A 19,738-nucleotide genomic window follows, 5' to 3' on the forward strand; every position below is an offset into this window, starting at 1 on the left:
ATTGAATAATTTCCGCAATAGGAGCATATAAGCTTCAGTATAAGAAGAAAAATATGTGCAACCGATGTTATATATTATAGAGCTATAAACATTTTTTTATAGAAAGCAACAATGTAAAGTGTCATATTAATTTAGTTTGGTAATCTGAAGAAAATGCTGTACGGAAATAACCTCCATACATATGGTAGGTACACCTATGTCCGATGCTCGTACATACATATACAATAGCATTCCGAGAGAATACAATGAACCAATATAACATCCTCCATGAATACCATTAGCATATTTAGGTGGGTGCTGAATTCTGCGGAAACAATAGGACCATGCAAGTAAGATACATACCTAATCTGTCGAGTACACTAGAGCCACAACCTAAAACTGGGGGAGTCTCTCTCTTCCCCTCACACTGACCTCCTCTCAACCCCTTCCTCGGGAGCATGCCCTATGTCAAAGGCAGCTGCCAGTACCTACAAAATAATGTGGAGGAGAAACAAAATGAAATACCACAAATGAAGAAGGATAGCACAATATGAATTTTAACAGAAGTAGTGTGGCCAATTACCAATGCAACAACAACACAACATTCAAATTAGAGTATGGGTATTGAGCACCATTTGCAATCACTGATTTATGGCAAGTTGTACAAGACAACAACCACCAGTCCACCACCATTGTGAAGGGTTAAGCATCTCACTCTGATGGTAAGAAACATAACCAGCTTGACCATCATAGGTAAGAAAAGATGACAAAATAGCCCTAAAAAGGTAGTTATCTTGTACCTGCAGCCTGCTTAGACATTTCCTCAAACAATTTATATGCAACCTACTCAGACATTTCCTCAAACAGTTCATATGCATAAATACAAAATACATCTGCAGAAAATAAAGAACATAAATTATGGGAGTGGAAGAGAGAGGGGATGAGGCAAATCAAGAGGAACAGAGGAGTGAGTACCTCGAATCAGCAAAGTCATGGAGGTGGAGAGATGGGATGGGCCAGAGGAAGCTCAACCTGGCTGGCCGCCGCTCCATGTAGAGGGGCCAGGGATGGAGGTTGCAAAGCATGACCTCCTCCCCCCTCTCTTCTCATGGTGGGGAAGGCGTCAGCAGATGTAGAGGAGGCAGGGCTGGCCAGCCAAGAGGAGCAGGAAACAGGTGACCTTACCCTGAGGTAGAGGAGTTGGCGGACGGCATGGCGCCGATGTTGCGCACGATGTAGATGGTGTGGTTCATCATCTTCCCTGCGGGCTCCTTCAGGTCCAGCTCCACCTCCTCATCCATGGCGCTCTGCTCCACTTCGAGATCAACCTCCACATCCAAGACACCCTCCCTTATCCTCTCCCTGTTCCATCCATGGAGAAGACCAGCAATTGGGATGGCAGAAGAGAAGGGGACGGGATTTGATGGGATTGGGGAGAGGGGGGCTTGAGGATTGGCTGTGATACGAGAACGAGACCCTAAAGCTCGGGACGGGATTGGGGAGGAGACGCTCGGGACGGGATTGGCGGCTGGTGGCTGGCGGTTAGGGTTTCCTCACTGGATCCTCCTTTTATACCGGGTTAGCTAGTGAGAGGAGTGCCCAAAACGAACGGATGAGATGCACCGATGAAAAGATCCGATGGTCCACGTGCTCAAATCGTTGTGAGACCCCCTATGGGGGGCATCGTTTATACCTTTAGATAGCACAAAAAGAAGGCAACTTAGCAAGCTCTATTTGGTTGAGAGCCTTAAATTGCTCAAGTGACTCGGTGAGTTTGATGAGCTCACTCTCCATGGTCCTAGAACCATTTTTGAGAAGCTCAAAATCCTCAAGGAGTTTACCATGAACAATTACTAGCTCATCATTTTTAATTTGAAAATCATGTGCCACCTCTAAAGCTCTATCACGAGATTCCTTTACCCTACGTATCTTTAGAGCAAAGTTCTCTTCAAGAGTTTCATTGGTAGTTTGTTGTTCTTTAAGAGCTTCTTTAAGAGTTGCAATCTCAATTGCATCCTCGCGCTCATACTCTTCCTTTTTCTCAATAAGTTTTGTGCTCTTAATGGCAAAATTGAAGATTTTCATGAAGCTAGAGCGAGCAAGTTTCTTCTTAGGAAGAGCATGATAAACCGACTCTCCCAACTTGTTTAAGGAAGCAACATTAAGTCTTTCCATATCATCATCCTCATCATCACTAGATAGATAGGGTTCCAAGGAAGGAGATACCTTAGAAGCCTTAGCCATAAGGCAAGTGTAGGAACCGTGCGATGATGAAGAAGATGAACTCCTTGAAGCTCCATCCAAGATCTTGTCTTGGCCCATAGTATCTTCGGTTTCCTCTACATTGTTAGTCACACAAGTACTAGAGGAAAGCAAAGTATCTTCATTATGGCAACAAGACAAGAGAAGCATATCATCATGGGATGAAGATATGCAAGGACTATCAACACTAGCATGTAAAACATTTATCGTGCTACAAGTGTTAAAGTCCAAAGATGAGACATTGCAATGGGATAGAGATGAAGAATCATCAAGAGAGCACTCACCATCAACAATGCAATGTTCATCACCACTCACCATACCATTACCTTGTGTCTTACCACACGTTGGTGAAGTGGAAGGAGCGTGATCATCCTCAATGGTCTTGGATCCACCATATGTATCTCGAAGCTTTGTCCAAACCTCATGAGCACTCTGGAAAGGCGCAATGGAGGAAATCACTACATGACTCACAACACGGCAAAGGACTTTAGTAGCTTGAGCATCTAGATAAGAGTTTTTCTTCTCCTCAAAAGTTGGATTTTGTGGATCCTTAGGAGGAGAAAAACCCATATCAAGAATTCGCTCCACATGTGGGTGCATGTCCCTAAAATAATCAAGCATGTAGAATTTCCAAGCATCATAATTAGTGCCATCAAATGTATAGGAAGAAGTGTGCACTAATCCTCTAGCCGACGTCATACTCTCTAGGCGGTGAAGCCCAACAAGATAAGAGAGCCCTAGATCTGATACCAATTGAATGTTCTAGGACGTCGCCTAGAGGGGGGGGGGGGTGAATAGGCGGTGTATAAAAACTTCTACTTGAGAGCTAAACTAGGTGGAATAAAACTGCAAGTGTTTACTAGTTTAGCTCAAAGCCTAACAACAAGGGGTTTGCCTAAGTGCTCCAATAAACTATGCTAGCATGATGAGCAACAAGGTGATAACAAGATAGGTATAGCATCAAGCATGATAGATATCACAATGTAAAGCGCATCGGTAAATGAGCTCGGGTTGAGAAGTAACCGGTGCACGAGGAGACGACGATGTATCCCGAAGTTCACACCCAAGGGTGCTACGTCTCCGTTGGAGCAGTGTGGAGGCACGAGGCACTCCGATGAGCCACTAGGGCCACCTGATAACCCACAAGTATAGGGGATCGCAATAGTCTTCGAGGGAAGTAAAACCCAAATTTATTGATTCGACATAAGGGGAGGTAAAGAATACTTATAAGCCTTAACAACTGAGTTGTCAATTCAGCTGCACCTGGAAAAGCACTAGTAACAGGGGTGATGTGAAAGCAACAGTAATATGAGAGCAATAGTAACAGTAACACAGCAGCAATAATAGTAACACAGGAGCAATGGCACCAGAAAATAGTTGATACTACTTCCAATGTCATATAGAACGAGTATATGATGATGAGAGATGGACCGGGGTTCCCAGCGATCTACACTAGTGGTAACTCTCCAATAACAAGTGACAAGTGTTGGGTGAACAAATTACAGTTGGGCAATTGATAGGATTGAAATAGCATTAAGATAGAACATCAAGATTATTAATCATGTAGGTATGTTTTCCATATATAGTCATACGTGCTCGCAATGAGAAACTTGTACAACATCTTTTGTCCTACCAGCTGGTGGCAGCCGGGCCTCAAGGGAATCTACTGGATATTAAGGTACTCCTTTTAATAGAGCACCGGAGCAAAGCATTAACACTTGGTGAAAACATGTGATCCTCACATCACCGCCATCCCCTCCGGTTGTCCCGATTTCTGTCACTTCGGGGCCTTTGGTTCCGGACAGCGACATGTGCATACAACTTGTAGATACAATCTAAGCAATAAGTATAGAGCTTAAATCTAAGATCATGCCACTCGGGCCCTAGTGACAAGCATTAAACACAACAAGATTGCAGCAACAATAACTTCACAAACTTTATAGATAGACTAATCACAATGTATCAACCATCGGATCCCAACAAACACAACACCGATTACATCAGATGGATCTCAATCATGTAAGGCAGCTCATGAGATCATTGTATTGAAGTACATGGGATAGAGAGTACCAACTAGATACTGCTAGAACCCGTAGTCCATGGGGGAACTACTCACGGAGCATGATGGAGGCGATGGCGTTGATGGAGATGGCTTCCGGGGGCACTTCCCCGTCCCGGCAGGGTGCCGGAACAGAGATTCTGTCCCCCGAATTGGAGTTTCGCGATGGCGGCGGCGCCCCTGGAGTCTTTCTGGAGTTTCGTCAATTGGTATCGCGTTTTTAGGTCGAAAGGGCTTATATAGGCGAAGAGGCGGCGCAGGAGGAGCAACAGGGTGCCCTCCCCATAGGCCGGCGCGGCCAGGGGCTGGCCCGCGCGGCCCTATGGTGTGGGGCCCCAGGCCTCCCCTCTGTCTCCCCTTCGGTCTCCTGGTCCATCTCGGTGAATTATGATGTTTGGTCTTCGTTTCGTCGAATTCCGAGAATATTGCCCGAACAGCCTTTCTGGAACCAAAAACAACAGAAAACAGGAACTGGCACTGTGGCATCTTGTTAATAGGTTAGTTCCGGAAAACGCATAAAAACATTATAAAGTGCAAGCAAAACATGTAAGTATTGTCATAAAACAAGCATGGAACATCAGAAATTATGGATACGTTGGAGACGTATCAGCATCCCCAGGCTTAGTTCCTACTCGTCCTCGAGTAGGTAAACGATAAAAAGAATAATTTCTGTAGTGACATGCTATTTACATAACCTTGATCATACTATTACAAAGCATATGAAATGAATGAAGTGACTCAAGGCAATGATCTATAGTTGCTAACAAATAGATAACATATAGCAAAACTTTTCATGAAGGGTACTTTCAAGACAAGCATCAAAAGTCTTGCATAAGAGTTAACTCATAAAGCAATAGATTCAAAATAAAGGCATCGAAGCAACACAAAGGAAGATATAAGTTTCAGCAGTTGCTTTCAACTTTCAACATGCATATCTCATGGATAATGGTCAACACAAAGTAATATGATGAATGCAAATATGCAAGTATGTAAGAATCAATGCACAGTTGACACAAGTGTTTGCTTCTAAGATGGAAGGAAGTAGGTAAACTGACTCAACATAAAGTAAAAGAATGACCCTTCGCAGAGGGAAGCATTGATTGCTATATTTGTGCTAGAGCTTTGGTTTTGAAAACATAAAGAGAGCATAAAAAGTAAAATTTTGAGAGGTGCTTGTTGTTGTCAACGAATGGTAGTGGGCACTCTAACCCCCTCGCCTGACAAACCTTCAAAGAGCGGCTCCCATGAATTATTTTTATTTTTGGGTGGCACTCCTTCCAACCTTTCTTTCACAAACCATGGCTAACCGAATCCTCGAGTGCCTGCCAACAATCTCATACCATGAAGGAGTGCCTTTTTATTTTAGTTTTATTATGGTGACACTCCTCCCCACCTTTGCTTTCTCAAGCCATGGCTAACCGAATCCTCGGGTGCCGTCCAACAATCACATACCATGGAGGAGTGTCTATTTAGGTTAATTAATTTGGGACTGGGATTCCCATTGCCGGCTCTTTTTGCAAAATTATTGGATAAGCGGATGAAGCCACTAGTCCATTGGTGAAAGTTGCCCAACAAGATTGATAGATAAACACCACATACTTCCTCATTAGCTATAAAACATTGATACAAATCAGAGGTGATAAATTTTGAATTGTTTAAAGGTAGCACTCAAGCAATTTACTTTGGAATGGCGGAGAAATACCATGTAGTAGGTAGGTATGGTGGACACAAATGGCATAGTTTTTGGCTCAAGGTTTTGGATGCACGAGAAGCATTCCCTCTCAGTACAAGGCTTAGGCTAGCAAGGTTGTTTGAAGCAAACACAAGTATGAACCGGTACAGCAAAACTTACATAAGAACATATTGCAAGCATTATAATACTTTACACTGTCTTCCTTGTTGCTCAAACACTTTTACCCGAAAATATCTAGACCTTAAGAGAGACCAATCATGCAAACCAATTTTAACAAGCTCTACAGTAGTTCTCCACTAATAGGTTTAAACTACATGAAAAAAACTTAATCATGATCCACTTGAGAGCTCAAAACAATTGCCAAGTGTCAAATTATCCAAGACATTATGAGGCATTTTCTGTTTCCCACCAAATAACAATAAGTATTGTAGCTTCCAACTTTTATCATTGAACATTAAAAGTAAAACAAAGAACAAGTGTTCATATGAAAAAGCGGAGCGTGTCTCTCTCCCACACAAGGATTGCTAGGATCCAATCTTTATTCAAATAAAAACAAAAATAAAAGCACACAGACGCTCCAAGTAAAGCACATATGATGTGACCGAATAAAAATATAGTTTCAATAGAAGAAACCTGATAAGTTGATGAAGAAGGGGATGCCTTGGGCATCCCCAAGCTTAGAAACTTGAGTCTTCTTGAAATATGCAGGGATGAACCACGGGGGCATCCCCAAGCTTAGACTTTTCACTCTTCTTGATCATATATCATCCTCCTCTCTCGACCCTTGAAAACTTCATTCACACCAAACTTCTCATAAACTTCATTAGAGGGGTTAGTACTCAAAAAAACTTGAACCCACCTTAGTCCTGTAGTGACACATTGCAAGAACTCAATAAAACATTAGCTACAGCTCTCCACGTCTAGAAAGCCTTGCTTAAAGTCCACAGGAGACAATGCAAAAAACAGAGACAGAATCTGTCAAAACAGAACAGCCAGTAAAGACGAATTTTAAAGAGGTACTTCCGTTGCTCAAATCAGAAAACTCAAAACTAATGAAAGTTGCGTACGTATCTGAGGAACATGCACGTAAATTGGCAGATTTTTCTGAGTTACCTACAGAGAATCCTACCCAGATTCGTGACAGATAGAAATCTGTTTCTGCGCAGAAATCCAAATCTAGTATCAACCTTCGATTAGAGACTTCACTTGGCACAACATTGCAATAAAATAAAGATAAGGAGAGGTTTCTACAGTAGTAACAACTTCCAAAAAACAACAAAACAGTAGCAAAATAAACACATGGGTTATCTCCCAAGAAGTGCTTTCTTTATAGCCATTAAGATGGGCTCAGCAGTTTTAATGATGCACTCGGAAGAAATAAGAGTTGAAGCAAAAGAGAGCATCAAAAAGCAAATTCAAAACACATTTAAGTCTAACCCACTTCCTATGCATAGGAATCTTGTACACAAATAAATTCTTGAAGAACAAAGTGACAAGCATAGGAAGATAAAACAAGAGTAACTTCAAAATTTTAAGCATATAGAGAGGTGTTTTAGTACTATGAAAATTTATGCAACCATATTTTTCTCTCTCATAATAATTTTCAGTAGCTTCATGAACAAACTCAACAATATAACTATCACATAAAGCATGTTTTTCATGATCCATAAACACATAATTTTTATCAAGCTCAAAAATAGTAGGATCAAAACTTTCAAATCCACTTTTATCAATAATATAACATGATGATTGATCAATCTCAAAAGATATGGGACTCATACATGAAGTCAAGAACTCTCCAATCCCATTTTCATTAGTAGTACAATTAATATTATCAAGTAACATAGGACCATCATCTAGAGCTTTATCATAAACATTTGCTACGGAAAATTCTTTAGTACCATGCATTTCGACATCAGGCACAAACAAAGCATTATCATAAGATTTATCAAAGTAGCATGGATTATCATAGATAACAGTAGCATAATTATTCTCACAAGTTTTACTCATAGCAAATATTTCAAGAGAATCCACAAGAACATAACATTCAACCTCTTTCGGTAAGCATGGAGGACAATCGAATAGTGTAAGAGATAAAGAGTTACTCTCATTAGAAGGTTGCATGGGTAGCTAATCCATTCTTCCTCCTTTTGTTCATCACTCTCCTCTTCTTTTTCATCCAATGAGCTTTCAGGTTCATCAATTTCCTCCTCTTTTTCATCCAATGAGCTTTCAGGTTCATCAATTTCTTCTTCCACAGGTTCCTGCAAATTGTGAGTGCATTCTTGTGCATTAATGAGTCTCTCTTTATAGTCAATGATATAAGGATTATCACTGTAACTTTCATTGCAAAAATTAATGATAGAAGAGACATAATCTTTAAGGTCCTTACAAACAACACAAGTTTCATAATTCTTAACCATGAAGGATTCGATCTCAGAAGCTCCCATAAATAAAACAAATTGTTCTACCTCTTCGAACCCAAGATGAATATAGTTATTCCAATTATAGTTCTTAATTAAAACTTCTTCACTAAAGCCACATTGAAATTTCAGATGTTTAGTATCCTCTTCAGAGCAACAATTTATATCATGGCGTTTAAGCAAAATTTTAGCAATTGTATTCAATTTTTCTATCATAGCACTCATTACTTTACCAGTTCTTGATTCTCTATAATTATTATAATATTCTATAAGCTCCAAGTAGGTTGTTGGTTCTCCCATAATAGCAGTTTTTATTTTTAGGTTTTTCAAATTTTTATGGATTTTTGGGTATAAAATAAAACAAGACAAAAAGAAACTAAGCAAAAGTAAACTAAGCAAAATAACACTAGATAGAAATGAACTAAGCACAAATAAACTAGATAAAAGTAAACTAAGCAAAACAAAATAAAATAAAATAAAAACAGAGAGAGAGATAGAGTGTACTCCCCAGGTGAACTTATGAGTAGAGCTATGCCTCCCCGGCAACGGCGCCAGAAAACAGTCTTGATAACTCACAAGTATAGGGGATCGCAATAGTCTTCGAGGGAAGTAAAACCCAAATTTATTGATTCGACACAAGGGGAGGTAAAGAATACTTATAAGCCTTAACAACTGAGTTGTCAATTCAGCTGCACCTGGAAAAACACTAGTAACAGGGGTGATGTGAAAGCAACAGTAATATGAGAGCAATAGTAACAGTAACACAGCAGCAATAATAGTAACACAGGAGCAATGGCACCAGAAAATAGTTGATACTACTTCCAATGTCATATAGAACGAGTATATGATGATGAGAGATGGACCGGGGTTCCCAGCGATCTACACTAGTGGTAACTCTCCAATAACAAGTGACAAGTGTTGGGTGAACAAATTACAGTTAGGCAATTGATAGGATTGAAATAGCATTAAGATAGAACATCAAGATTATTAATCATGTAGGCATGTTTTCCATATATAGTCATATGTGCTCGCAATGAGAAACTTGTACAACATCTTTTGTCCTACCAGCCGGTGGCAGCCGGGCCTTAAGGGAATCTACTGGATATTAAGGTACTCCTTTTAATAGAGCACCGGAGCAAAGCATTAACACTTGGTGAAAACATGTGATCCTCACATCACCGCCATCCCTTCCGGTTGTCCCGATTTCTGTCACTTCGGGGCCTTTGGTTCCAGACAGCAACATGTGCATACAACTTGTAGATACAATCTAGCTAAGCAATAAGTATAGAGCTTAAATCTAAGATCATGCCACTCGGGCCCTAGTGACAAGCATTAAACACAACAAGATTGCAGCAATAATAACTTCACAAACTTTATAGATAGACTAATCATAATGTATCATCCATCGGATCCCAACAAACACAACACCGATTACATCAGATGGATCTCAATCATGTAAGGCAGCTCATGAGATCATTGTATTGAAGTACATGGGATAGAGAGTACCAACTAGCTACTGCTAGAACCCGTAGTCCATGGGGGAACTACTCGCGGAGCATGATGGAGGCGATGGCGTTGATGGAGATGGCTTCCGGGGGAACTTCCCCGTCCCGGCAGGGTGCCGGAACAGAGATTATGTCCCCCGGATTGGAGTTTCGCGATGGCGGCGGCGCCCCTGGAGTCTTTCTGGAGTTTCGTCAATTGGTATCGCGTTTTTAGGTCGAAAGGGCTTATATAGGCGAAGAGGCGGCGCAGGAGGAGCAACAGGGTGCCCTCCCCATAGGCCGGCACGGCCAGGGGCTGGCCCGCGCGGCCCTATGGTGTGGGGGCCCCATGCCTCCCCTCTGTCTCCCCTTCGGTGTCCTGGTCCGTCTCGGTGAATTATGATGTTTGGTCTTCGTTTCGTCGAATTCCGAAAATATTGCCCGAACAGCCTTTCTGGAACCAAAAACAGCAGAAAACAGGAACTGGCACTGTGGCATCTTGTTAATAGGTTAGTTCCGGAAAACGCATAAAAACATTATAAAGTGCAAGCAAAACATGTAGGTATTGTCATAAAACAAGCATGGAACATCAGAAATTATGGATACGTTGGAGACGTATCACCACCGTATTCTCCTCGAGCCTTTCCTCCAAGGAGAAAAGCCTTGATCCACTAAGGGACCCTTGAGGGTGGTCACCGAACCCGTACAAGCTTGGGCAAACTCCCAAGTATCAAGCTTGAGGCAACTCCACAACGAGGATGCTCTCAAGTACACGGCCACAAGAGGCTTACAACACACCACCAAGGAAACCAACTCCACCAAGGATGCTACGCGCCACACGAGGCTAACACACTCCACCAAGGAAACCAACTCCACCAAGGATGCGATGCGCCACAAGAGGCTAACACACTCCACCAAGGAAACCAACTCCACCAAGGATGCGATGCGCCACAAGAGGCTAACACACTCCACCAAGGAAACCAACTCCACCAAGGATGCAATGCACCACAAGAGGCAAGATGGCCACTAAGGCAAGAACACCACTAAGGAGGAACACACACTCTACGAGATCGAAACCCCGGAGAGAACTCAAACCGATGCACCTAATGCAATGGCTAAGAACACCACTAGGATGCCCAAGTTCTTCTCTCCCAAATTCCAACAAAGCTAGAAGAAGCTATTGGGGGAATAAGGGAGGAAGAACAAAGAGTGGAGAAACACCAAGAAACTCCAAGATCTAGATCTAGCAAGATCCCTTCACTTAGAGAGGGATTCAATTGGTGAAGCTCTAGATCTAGATCTCCTCTCTCCTTTCCCCCAAAAATATGCAACAAATAGTGGGGGGATCAAGAGGAGGAAGCAAGAACCCAAGGTCAACAATGGAGGAGAGAGAATGGAGGGGAAGGGTTGGTTTGGTCGGAGGTGGAAGAGAGGTATATATAGGGGGCCCAGAAATATAGCTGTTGGGGCTGGAAAACGGTCAGATCCGCGCCCAAAGCGGTACTACCGCTTGCGCGCGAACTGTGTAGAAAATAGATCTGAATCGGGTCAAACCGGTAGTACCGCTTTGTGAAGCGGTACTACCGCTTGTGCAAAATACAAAACAAACTGAAATCAGAGAGAGAGAGAAGAAGCAGAGCAGCAGCATGCGGCGCGGTGTGTCAGCGCATGCAGCAGCGCAGCGAGCCAGCAGGGCCAGGGAGATCAGCGCGCATGCGGGCAGCGTGGCGTGGGGATCGAGGTTTGGGCGGGGGCCATCGACGCGCGGGTCAACGCGGCTCCCCGCTCTCCTGATCGATCGGAGCGATGCAAGCGCGCGCGGTGGTAGCGAGCGTGGCGAGCTGGGCGAGCGCAGCGGCTGTGGGTGGGGCGGCCCACTGCGGGCAAGGCCCAGCGCGGCTGGAGGCAGGCGGCCTAGTGCGGTGGGTGCTGGGCTGGGGAGGTGGAGGCGGCCCAAGAGCAAGTGGAGGCTGGAGAAAAAGAAAAAAAAGCAGGCCGGTAGTAGTACCGGGCAGTGCCGGGCATCAGAATCGGGCTACGGTACTACCGGGCCGGTACCGGCCTGGTACCGCTTCCAGTCCAGTAAGTAAAAATCGCGCGAGCGGTACTTTGGCCGGTACCGCCCACGGTAGTACCGCCCGGCCCAAAACTGTTTTTTCTTTTTCTTTTTCAAACATGATGCAATGTAAAAACCATAACTTGAGCTAGGAAACTCGGAATGACATGAAACCAATTTTGTTGGAAAGAGGGAGACAATAGCTACATATTTACAAGGTAAAATCATGCAAATGAGTGAGTGATGATTTTCTCATGGTCATAGAGGTGTAACCTCTCAATACGGTATATCGGGAAAATCATCACTCTCGCCTATGCAATATGTGATGCAACCGAAATCCGTTTCATGCATAAGAACCAAGAAGAACCAAGAACACGATGCAATGCATGCAAGGTTTGAGCTCTCTCCAAAGATACGACCCACTATCCCATCGAGCACAAACCTAGTCCTTGCGCGTTCTTCTCGAGTCGGCAAGCTCCGTCTTCACCCTTTTCTTCATTGTACATGCCACCGTCTTCCTTCAACATACACGCCACCGTCTTCTTCCATCTTGTACGCACACCACCGTCTTCTTTCATCTTCAACGCCGTCTTCTCTCTTCATCTTCTACGCCATCTTCTCTCTTCATCTTCAACATCATCTTTGTCTCTCTTCGACACCATCTCCATCATGTACTCCGTCTTCTCCATCTTACAACCTTGAGTCCAACATGACTATGGACTTGACCTAAGATTGATTCTCAATGCAACCGTTAGTTCATAGGGATTGTCATCAATTACCAAAACCACACATGGGGTAAAGGACATGTTCTTACAATATCATCACCACTTGACACCTTGGTAACGACATGATCACCATAGTGGTAACTTTTTTTTTGAGGTAAACCATAGTGGTAACTTTGAACCTGAAATCTTGGTAATTACATCAACACACGTTGATAGCTACTTACTCAACACCATGGTAACTAGATCAAGATTGTGATGGTTACTAATCGTTGAACCTCTTGGTAACTTCATGATAACCATGTTGTTAAATAGTTACCGTACACCCTCATAACCAGTAGCAGAGCTTGATAAAAAATCTTGGGCGGGCAAGGCTGTATAAACACAAAAATTGAAGAAGTGAGAGGTTGGGAATGATGCGATAGAAAAGATGTGAGTGATGGCATGAACCGACTGTAGCTACAGCCGGTTGCGTTGAAGACTTTTCCATTTAGTTATGTACCTCGGCAGGAAAATTGGAGAAAAAGAAAGACTCGATTTAGATGGAGCACCGCTTGCCGGCCGTAAGATCTCCAGTGCCCGTTCCTGTAGACTGCAGCGCGGTGGTCTCCTGCCCGCCCCAGGTTGCGGGCGGCGGCGCGGCCCTGCTGTCTCATGTGCCCTACACCGATTCCCCATGTTTCTTCTGTCAAATCGCTACATCTAGTTGTAGCGAGCGGCCCCATTATCATGGTAGTGGTTTCTCTCCAGTCGAGCAAACCAGAACTGGCAAGCGTGCTGATGGGTTGGGCCTCCGATGCATATGAGTCGAACAAAATTTTGCAAAAACCAGGTCATCCCCAACAGAGCTCCGCCAGTCATGGGCGGCAACAGGGGTATGCCCCTGTATGCTCACGCATACCAATAGAATTCGGCCCGAAATTTCTTTTTATTAGGCCCAATCGGCCAAGGCACGAGCTGATCAACCCATAGAGGCATAGACTCCTCCCAGCGAGCGACCCAGCCTCTGTTCATAACTTCGTATCGTTTCGCCAAGCAACGAGGGCACGAGGCGAGGCACGACCGTGAGACAGAGAGGCACAGAGCCAACCCTAGCCTAGCGATTGGCGGCTGGCGGGGCTGGACAGGGCGACCGGCGGCGACCGCCTCACCGGCGACCTGCGGGCTGCGGCCACGCCGGCGACTCGCAGCCTCGCGCCCTCGCAGGTACGAATCTATCCTCTCTTGCCTCTTCCCCATTTCAAATTAGGATTTAGATGTTCATAGTTGTCTATTAAATTTGAAATTACTTGGACCAAATTGATATTTTAGGCATTTAGAAGAGCAGTAGATTACTAAACTAGCACTAAAATTAGTAGATAGAAAATCAGAGTAGCCCATTTGTTCATATCTCAAATTTTACATTGTTTTGGTTCATGGTTGCTATGTAGATGAAGAAAAAGAATAGTGATGGGCTTGCTGGAAGCAGCATATATGCAATGTGGAATAAAGCTTCAAAAGCAAAGAAGATAGATGAAACATCCACACCAAATCAGGTTGTTTTTGAATCAAGTGCTTCTCATGATGAGGTTGAGAACAATCTTCAGTTGGCGCTTGTGCAAACACTAGATGAAGAACGTGAACCGGACAATAGCGTCGGAAACGCAGCCCCAATCGTGGAAGATGATTTGTCAACTGATGAAGATGATGAAGCAACACATGAAGATTTGCAGGCCCTCAAACATGACCCTGGCAAGCGGATTCTCATATCAAGATATGTTGTCAATGATCAAGATAGAGTAAGAAGGAGATACATATAGATGGGGCCATGCCAACCAAAGAATCACAATTTTTTGTCACAGTAAAGAGTGGAAAAGATCGCCACTTTTGCCATGGTTGGTTTGCAGAATTTCCATGGATTGAGTATAGTGTGGAAAAGGATGCTGCCTTCTGCATTGTTTGCTATTTGTTCAGGGATAAAACAAAATGTCCCGATGGAGATTCATTTGTGAAGGATGGTTTTAGGAACTGGAACATGAAAATTAGATTGGTGAGACATGAAGGTGGTGTTGGTAGTGCTCATGCTGAAGCTCAGGAGAAATTTGATATGTTCTGTACACCAAGAGCAGCAATCCGAGCATCTCTTTGTTGAAGCAACTCACAATACAAGGCTTTGTATTTGCAGCGTTTGACATGGACACTCAAGTGTTTGAGGTTTCTATTGCATCAAGGCTTGGCATTTAGAGGACACGATGAAAGTGAAGATTCACTAAATAAAGGAAATTTCCTTGAGCTCTTAAATTAGCTTGCAGGAAATTTTGAAGAGGTTAATAAGGTGGTTCTCAACAATGCTCCACAGAATTGCAGGATGACTCACCATGACATACAACATGAGCTGATCAGATGTTGTACGCGGGAGACTACTAAACTACTCATTGAAGAACTTGATGGTGGTCAGTTTGCAATACTTGCAGATGAATCTAGTGATGTGTATCAGAATGAGAAGTTGGTTGTTTGCTTGTGCTATGTTGATAAGAAAGGAAGGGCAGTTGTAAGATTACTTGGTCTTGCTCATGTTGAGGACACTACCTCTTTGACACTTAAAGTTGCAATTCAAGAAATGCTTATGGAGTACAACTTGACATTTGCCATGTCCCGTGGGCAACGATATGACAGAGCTAGCAACATGAAAGGTAATTCCAATGGTCTCAAAAAACTAATTATGGATGAGTCTCCTTCAGCCTATTATGTGCACTATTTTTCCCATCAACTACAGCTAACTCTTGTAGCCGTTGCTAAGGAGAGTGGAGATTGTACTTGGTTCTTTCAGCAGCTTGCACACTTGTTAACTGCTCTTGGCATGTCTTGCAAAAAGATGAGGATGCTTTAGATTGCTCAAGCCGAGGAACTAATTGATGCATTGGATTTGGAAGAAGTACAAACAGGGACTGGGCAAAATCAGGAAATGGGTTTGGGAAGGCCATGTGATACACGTTGGGGCTCTCACTTCATGACACTGAACCATGTCCTCTATCTATATGCTGCAATAAAGAGAGTCCTAAAGAAGATTGGAAAAGAGTACCATGGTGCGGAGGCTCAAGCTGCTCTATCAGTGGAGACATCAATTTTGTCATTTGAGATTGTTTTCATGGCACACTTGTTGCAAGAAATATTTGGATACACAGATGACTTGAGCAGAGCTTTGCAAACAAAAGACCAAGATATTGTTCATGCTATTCAGCTACTTGACAATACAAAGTATCACTTGGCGGGATTGAGGTCTGATCCCGGATGGGACGATTTCCTCATTAAGGTAACATCTTTCTGTACAAAGCACAACATCAAAGTTGTTGATATGAAGGCGCGTTACTATCCTGTTGGTCGACCTAGAAGAGGTGATCTCTTTAATGGTGCAGATAATTACCATCGCTTCCATGTTGATATGTTTGTGAGTGTGATTGATAGGCAAATTTCAGAATTAAATGGAAGATTTGATAAGGTAAACACGGAACTACTTAATTGCATGGCAGCATTCTCTCCTGTTCACTCATTTGCTGCTTATGATCGAAATAAGTTGTTCAAGCTTGCTTCACAGTTTTATGCTAGTGATTTCACAATTGATGAATTGGCAAGACTTCCATGGCAACTAGACATGTATATTACTCATGTGCGCAAAGATGAAAGGTTTAAAAACTTGAAGAATATAGTTGAGCTTTCAGTTATGCTTGCGGAGACAAATATGCATGCACATTACTTTATTGTTTACAAGCTTCTCAAGTTGGTACTGATTTTGCCAGTAGCTACTGCTAGTGTTGAAAGGGTATTCTCCTCCATGAATTATGTGAAGAATAAGCTAAGAAACTAGATGAGTGATGATTACTTGAACAATTGCATGGTTACATTTATTGAGAGAGAATTATTCAATCAAGTGAAGGATGAGGATGTCATCAATCTCTTCCAAAAGGGTGCCCGCAAAGTTATATTGTAAGATGTATTGCCTCTTTCCACTGAAATTTGTTGTTGTACTTCGATTTGTATGGATTTAAGCACTTCAATATTATGTATTGTAGTGAAATAATTGTTATAGTTGTACTGAAATTATTGTCCAACTGAAAATATAGCCTATATAGGCTTTTGTTTGTGCTTTTCTAAGCTTTGTGAAAATTATAGGCGTTTGCTCGTGTTTTTGTTTGGTTTGAGAACATTTTTTTGGCTGGTGGGAATACCCACCAGCATTTTCCTGGAGCTGACGTTGCCGCCAGTGCTCGTAACTACATCCTAATCATGCATGCATGTATCTTTTTACACGACACACTAGTAATTATATCATTGTTTGCCTTGATAACTACATCATAACTATGTTGGTAACTTTTCACTCGACACCATGTTAACCTCATCAACAAAATATTTGGGATCAACATTATTAAAGGCTTGATAACTACATTATCAACACCATGGTAATTAAATACATTTTTTTATAATTACTTTCTTACAACATGGTTCATGTGTGATCGGTCACAAATTTATTTAAACATAGACAAAATTTCAAGCCACGTGAAAAAAAGTACTCTGAAAATAGTGGCAATAGCCCTATTGCATGTACAACCCACGCAACATCACCAAAATGAGGAGTTCCAGATTTCTCATCCTCACGAGCACATTAAAAATGTTTCCACTCTCCCTCTCAACATGAATGATGATCAGTGAAACTTTTTGAAACAAATACATGTTCCTATGTCACATATATTTAGAAATCACATTAATTTACAAGCAAAATAAACTTTCAAATTTTAAAATTGTTAGCTCATTTGAGTTGAAAGTGTTTTTTCCCACCCACTATTTTTACCCTGATAACCACCGCTTAAAAAGGTATTTAGAGAAAAGGTGGCCAAAATAAACATGTAGCTTCATACAAAACAACATGTTTTCAAGAAGGAGAAAAGTAAAAATAAAATAAAGCAAAATAAATAGTCAAGTACAATAACTTTTGTCGATACATCACCAACGTAGATAAGCACGATTAGTCTATATAGATAAACCCATGACATGATAAAATACGAAAGAGGAGAGTCTCGCCGAGCTATTACTTCTTCATTTGTTGTAGAAACATATTTTCTTCATTTGCCTTATTCTTTTTTCAGACAAATCAACATTGTACCGCCACATCAGACGGGTTACAGAATTAAAGTACCTCATCATTTATAGAATATGGTCTTCGTGAGCTATACCTACACCAAATGCCCCTAATTCGTGATCATCCTTACTGCGTAGAACAAAGATAACACTAGCCTCCATAAAGTCCATACGTATTATAAACTTCAAAATAACGCCTAAATGAGCTCTTCTTTTTTTAGACATCTTAGATTAGATGATCTCTGAACGGAAATAGCTAGTGAACACGGGTGTAGACGCAACCGTCTATTCAAAACTTCAAAAAAAATACCATTTAAAACTTTCGAAAAAGATGATTATATGTGACCTAAATAAAAAAAATGTGCAAATGACACCATAGTGTTTAGATTGCACTGTCCAAGAAAATATAAATTTATATTTTCTCTTTTTCGTGTAGGCCACATATAGTCTTATTTTCACTTGAGAATTGGCACAACTAAGTATCAACATAATATGCACTTGCAAAAATTTATTGTAAAATTTTCGAAAAAAAATTAAATAGTATTTTTTGAAGCAGGTCCACCAAATCCGTGCCCAGCTTTGCTCTCACGCTTATTCTTAGCATCCTGCCAGGGTCGGCCTGCTCAGTAGTTCGCCCGGGCTTGGGCCTCCGTGTCACTTCCGGCCTGTCCGGCCTCTCCCACGCGGACCGCCGGCCTCGCCGCATGTAGCTGACCCTGCCCCGGCGGCGGCCCCGGTGACAACTCGATCACCGGTGGACGGGCTGCGCGTGAGAAAGGCAGATCGAGCGTACTGCGTACATAGTGGCCTGGGGCAGATACTAGCCGACCAAAGCCACCAGCGTACGTCGTCCCAGCCCAACCCTTGGCCGGCGGCTTGGACACCGAGTTCTGACTCCGGCGGCGGCAGACCATGGCGATGTACGTAGGCTGTACTGTACCAGGTTCGCTCCCCTCCTCCTTGCGCAGCACCGCAGCCTAATTCAGCAAGTACGAGTAACAAGTAATATACATAATACATACTGCTAGTTCTGTTTATTAGTACCAATACCGGAAGTTCAATTAGAATTTGACCAGCTTATTAGATTGAGGTGCACAGTCGTAACAAAAAGAGAAATTGTATCCCCCGTGGTCCTAGGGCCTCAGTGCAGCCGGTGGCGGTGCGACCAGGGCTGATCGCGGCTGTGTAGCCTGCTGGTTCCCGCACCCAGGGTCATTCGTCTTGCCCGATCTTCGGTGTGACAGGCGGCGAGGATGGCCGTTTGCGGGGGGCTCGGCCTGTGTAATGGCGGTGGTCCTAGGGTTCCTCACGCGCCAAGACGAAGACCTTCTAGAGGTTGATCTTCTTCATCGAGCCGGAGTAATGAGTTCCGGAAGGCTCCGCCGGCGAATGGAACAGTGCATCTTATGTCTGGAGTTCGCTGGATCGGGTGGTATTCGGTCGCACGCACCCATGCTTTTATTCCGACCGTTTGGTTCTGGAGGGAGCGGCGTGAAGCTCTTTTTCTGTGTTGACATCAAGTGACTATGGATCCATGATGAAAGTCGGAAGAAGAGAATTTCATGAAGGCCGGAGGGGAGGACTAGCTAAGGGAGGTTCAAGTCTCCGCGCTGTTGAGGGGCTTGCTTGGTGTCTGGGCTTCACATCAGCGGTAAGAAAGTGGGGGCGACAACACATGTGAAGCGCAGAGTCCTACCTTTCAGGGTGAAAACCCAAGGTCTGACCTTGGTTGTGCCTGGCAGCGACCTTGGTGGAGACATTGTTTTGAGAGTGGGGACTATCTTCAGGGTGAAAACCTAAGATCTTTCATCGGGCGACGACGGTGTTGGAGCACTGTTCCCTTCTTGGAGGCGTCGTTTTTTGGAAAGTCTGCAATTCAGGGTGGTGGATGTATTGCTGTTGTTAGGCCCGAGACACTGTAGCGGGACTTTTGTTTCTTAGTTTTCTT

General features: G+C 43.1%; 1 pseudogene; it reads left to right on the plus strand.

Moving 5' to 3' along the window:
• The first annotated feature begins 13,537 nt into the window (after positions 1-13,537).
• LOC127331963 (uncharacterized) lies at positions 13,538-16,668 on the plus strand (annotated as a pseudogene).
• Positions 16,669-19,738: the final 3,070 nt, after the last annotated feature.

The sequence above is a fragment of the Lolium perenne genome, chromosome 1, assembly GCF_019359855.2.
Source record: "Lolium perenne isolate Kyuss_39 chromosome 1, Kyuss_2.0, whole genome shotgun sequence".
Taxonomy (NCBI): Eukaryota; Viridiplantae; Streptophyta; class Magnoliopsida; order Poales; family Poaceae; genus Lolium; species Lolium perenne.